Genomic DNA, 5,234 nt, shown 5'->3' with positions numbered 1-5,234 from the left:
ATTGAATGATTCAACTCGGAAACCAAACCCTAATTAATGATAAATTAAAACTGGATGAAAGCTCAATGAAAACTCAATACCTAAAGCTTAATGTCAGGTTACGTTATATAGGAATCTAACGTAACAACTTATTCCTAAACCTACAATACATTGGGCTTTCTTATTCTCGATCTTTTAATTCACGTCTGAAATAGCAGCTTGGTCGATCGACCACACAAGGCGATCGATCGACGAGGTATGCTTTGAACAGAGTTCTGTAAGTCGGGCTCTAGTCGATCGACCATAGGGTCCAGTCGATCGACTAGAGTAGCTGATAATCCGCTTTTAATTCTTCATAAAGTTGTCTTTCAAGCTTCGAAACGCGCACCAAGTTCATCCCTCGAGTCTCTACTTCATGTCAAATGCAATGCAAGGTACTCAGGGACGGATTTAGCTCAATATCTACTCATTTCCACATAAATCTGCAATATTACATAAAAATACGAAAGTAGACGAAATGGGGCAAATAGTAGCATAAACTACACAAATGAGCTCTGAAATGCGTGTAAAATGGGGTGTAAAACATCATATTTAAGACACGCATCAGTATCCTTTGACCCATGGATTAAGGCCTAGTCAAGAGTACCTTGTGGTGTGATAACTCCTTGGCTACCGTTTATTCCAAGGTCTCCCTTGAAACCATGCCACCATCATCCATATTCTACCACATTTTGTCAACAAAAGGGAATTGGCACAAAAATTGTTCAAAATTTGAGTTCAGGAAATGAAATGAAAAGTGAAAAAAGTTTGCACACATTGCATCAAATGAAAAGAGGAGCAAAAATAGACTCCTAAAGCTTCAAATATAAGCACCCTCCCTAAAAATGGGGTGACTTTGAAAATGTTCAAAAGAAAATGCAAAAAGTTGAAAAATTTCTAACACCATAGGGAGTCTACTCTTGACGAAAGTATTTAACGATTGAGGACAAAGAAACCCTAGCTTGACACAACTTGGAGGTGATTTATTGGTATCCTTCTAGGCTTAGTAGTTTGAAGAAACCATATCTATAATGGAATGTGTACCCTTGAATTGCTTCCCCTTTAGATAATTTCCGCCACTTTGATGAGCAAAGTGGCTATTCTTTTGTAGATGCATCCATTACTTGATTTTGTGTGCTTTAATGCTTGGATGTGTCGCCATTTTGGCAAGCCCCACCTTGCCTTGCAAGAAGGCATCCTACCTCATGGTTGTCTTGTTGTGAGTTGAAGGGGTGGAGTGAGACCCACTAATTGTCTCACATCGGTTATATTAGTAGGATAGTTTAAATAAAGGTCTAGTTTTTGTCACCTCTTTACTCGGGACGAGTAAAGGTTCGGTTTGGGGATATTTGATCTCACTCATAATTGCGCATATTTAGTCCTCTAATTGAGCCTATTTTGCATACTATTATAACATTTCATGACCATTTTATCCGTCAAATGCTTTCTATTTTGCTTTTCTAGTGCATTCTATATGTTTTATAGGAAAAGAGATATTAAGGCGGAAATTCCCGTCTTTCGTGCATATTTGGAAGCTTGTTGACGATATTTGACAGACTAAGTATGAAGAGGAGGTAAGAATGATGACCAAGGAGGTAGAAATAAAGAGTACATAGTGGCATCTTAGGCTTAAAAGCAAAAAAGAAAGGGAACAGCAGCTCAACCCGCGCGTGTCAAGCTTATCTGGAGCGGGACACAGCACAACCAGCTCGGGACAAATTCAACCCACTCGGGTTGAGGCTCAGGATGCTCGTTTTCAGCACGGGATGAGCATATTGTTGGACATGAAGCTTTTTCTTGCTATGTGATCCGTGATCCGCGCATATCCATACGAGACTAGCAAAACGGAGATGCTCATCTCCTTGGAGAGGAGCACTTCCTCAACTCAACAATTAGCATTGTTAATTACTAATCTACCCTTGCCTAACCTAGTGATGTACCACTATATATACTCCATTTGTAATAATCAAACCATCAATCTTTCTTAGATTAAATCAACTTTCCTTAGACTAGATTAGAAGTAGATTAGAATAGATTATCCTTTAATCTTTCCACAAAATTACACATTAATCTTTCCTAAAATATCGTTCCAGTTTATTATTGAGTAATTCAAGTTTATTATTGGGTAATTAGAAGATCATTTGGGTTTATTGGGAGATTGACAACCTTCCATCAATCCTCAAGTACTTCTATTATTCTTTGCATTATTATTTTGGAATCTCCATAGGTATAATTCTCTTAATCCTTGTTTTAATTATTGTTAATCTTTCTTACTTGTTCATCATGTTTTGCCTTGTTAATATGATTGAAAACCTTGTTAGCATGTTATACTTGATAATGAGTGAGTAGTCTCTTAGCTAGGATTAATGGGTAATTAGGGGAAACCAACATGGGGATTGATTCATGCTTAATCTAATATGTTCACATAATTAATTTGCTCGCTTGTTGTGATTTCAACTTATGCACATGTTATGTTTGATAAAATGCGAGCCTATGAATCCTTGCATTTTTTTACCCATCACTTACCTTTTCAATAAGACTTGTAAGACATAAACCAACTCGAGCCTCATTAGACCATGCATATAGTTGAATAAGAAGGACTAAGTCGACTTGTAGGTGTTGTACAATCTAATCGATTCGGCTCCGGGACCTAAACCTTCTTAGGGATTGTAAGATATACACTAACTCGATCCCATCACAACAATAGTTGCTTGCTTATAACTGAGAACATGTTTGTATGATCAACTCCCATGATATCCTAGCATTTTTAGTCATTTGTTTAAATCCTTCCTTTAATTGCTTGTTTTACTCCATTGCTTTCATTAGACTAGAATCTTCAACCCATTACAATTGTGACAACCCCTAGCACAAGCATAATTAGATTGAACAATTTGTGTACCAACCGTCCCATGGATCGACCTCGACTTAACCACTAACTAGTTGTTTTGTTGAGAATATAAATGTGTTTGATTGAGATCCCCAACGACACTCTCATCACCTTCTTCTTCTCTTGTCATGAGTGGTGGTGAGCTATTCAAGCTTTCATTCTTGTTGAAACATTCTTGCTCTTTGGATGGAGCATCTTGGAGATTATCCACTTTCTTCTCCCATATGGGTGGTGATTCTTTACCCATAGCTTATCCTTTGTATTGAGATGCCAACTTCTTCCTATCACTTTCTCGGCTATAATGATCAATCATGAAACATGACTCATGTAAGCGGGGAGCTCTCATTGTCTTGTCAAGGTAAAAAGTGATTGTTTCATCTCCCACTTCAAGTGTGAGCTCTCCATGTTTCATATCAATCACCGCTCCCGCGGTGTGTAAGAATGATCTTCCTAAAATGATAGGAATGTTGGAGTCTTCCTCCATGTCAACAATAACAAAGTCCACCGGGATGAAGAACTTGCCAATTCTTACCGGCACATCCTCCCATACCCCTAAAGGTGTCGTCGTTGATCGATCCGCAATTTGAATTGTGATATTAGTGCACTTGAGTTCTCCCATTCCTAGCCTTTTACACACCGAGTATGGCATGACACTCACACTTGCCCCAAGGTCCCATAAAGCTTTGTTGATTATAGTGTCTCCAATGGTGCATGGAATAGAGAAACTTCCCGGATCCTTGAGTTTTGGAGGTGAACTTACTTGTAGGATAGCACTACTCACCTTAGTGAACGCAATAGTCTCTAGCTTCCGGATGGATTTCTTCTATGTAAGAATATCTTTCATGTATTTCGCATAGGCCGGAACATGGTTAATAAATTCGGTGAATGGGATTAAGACTTCCAAGTTCTATACAATCTCCATGAACTTTCCAAGTTGTTCATCGAACTTAGGTTTAGCTTGACGACATGGAAATGGAAGCCTAATCACAATAGGCTCTTTCTCCTTAGCCTTCTCTTCATTCTTCTTCTTTGAAAATTCTTGAATGGTGGTGGGTTCTTCTTCTTTCTTAGAGTTTTCAACTCTTTCCTTGTTACTAGCATTCACAACATTTTCATCAATGGGCCTTTTCGGCCCTTCATACGTTGTACCACTCCTCAAATGGATGGCACTCACCGACTCATGTCTTGGGGGATTTCCTTGAGGTGGTAATTGCCCCTTTTGTCTTTGAGAACTAGAAGATGCTAATTGAGACATTGGGTTCTCCAACATCTTTGTGTGAGCTAGTATGTTGTTGATGGTGATGCCTTTTGCTTGGCTATCCTTTTGCATTTCAGTGAAAAACTCTTGTTGGTTCTTTTGCATTTGGAGGACCGCTTTTTAAACATCAAAGCCTTGGTCATTTTCTTGATTGTATGGAGGTTAATTTTGATAACTTTGGTTTTGATTGTAAAAGGGTCTTTGAGCTTGGTTTCTCATTGGGGGTGGGGTGTATGTTTGAGGGTTTTGAACATTTTGCCTTTTGTATGAAAGATTGGGGTGGAATTTGGTATTCTCATTGTAATAGTTGGAATAAGGAGTGCCACTTTTGTATGCTTGGAAAGCATTCACTTGTTCACTTGTTCCCCTACATTCACTTTGGTCATGTCCCAAAGTTCCACAATTCTTACATACTCCACTTGGAATTGATGATGTTGCCACAATAGCATTATTATGTTGCTTGGGTGATTTGGAGGCCTCTTCAAGTTTAGCCATGGCCTTCTCAAACTTCAAATTAATTGTATCAATATGAGCACTAAGTTGAGCACCAAATTGAGTAATGGAATCCACCTCATGCCTTCCTCCTCTAGTAGCCTTCCGAGGTCTACTATATTGTGAGTTATGGACCGCCATTTCTTCAATTTTATTCCATGTTTGATTGTCATCAACTTCGGTGAACATACCATTTGATCTCATATTGAGAATGTTTCGGGAGTCTTCATATAAACAATTCCGAAATTGTTGTACAAGGAACCACTCGCTAAGTCAATGTTGTGGACAAGATCGACAAGTGTCCTTGAATCTCTCCCATGCTTCATACAAAGATTCCTCATCCCTTTGTTTGAACCTGGTGATTTGTGCTCTCAACATGTTAGTCTTCTTCGTAGGATAGAATTTCTTGTAGAAAGCAAGTGCCAATTTCTTCCAAGAATCAATACCAAGAGTAGCCTTATCTAGGATCTTCAACCATTATTTCGCGGAACCAATCAAAGAAAAAGGAAATTGTATAAATGCGGATTTGGCAATGAAATTACCGGTTAAATGTTGTGGTGTAGGAGAACCATTTGGTAG

General features: G+C 38.6%; 1 non-coding gene across 1 annotated transcript; it reads left to right on the top strand.

Annotated features, from left to right (window-relative positions):
* The first annotated feature begins 4,925 nt into the window (after positions 1 to 4,925).
* LOC141624937 (small nucleolar RNA R71) lies at positions 4,926 to 5,033 on the top strand. Its single transcript, XR_012534739.1, has one exon. It is a non-coding gene; the product is annotated as a small nucleolar RNA R71 (small nucleolar RNA).
* The last annotated feature ends 201 nt before the right edge of the window (positions 5,034 to 5,234 follow it).

This window comes from Silene latifolia, chromosome X, assembly GCF_048544455.1.
Source record: "Silene latifolia isolate original U9 population chromosome X, ASM4854445v1, whole genome shotgun sequence".
NCBI classification, from domain to species: Eukaryota; Viridiplantae; Streptophyta; class Magnoliopsida; order Caryophyllales; family Caryophyllaceae; genus Silene; species Silene latifolia.
Note: the sequence above shows the minus strand (reverse complement) of the source record. Positions and strands in the feature narration are given on the sequence as shown.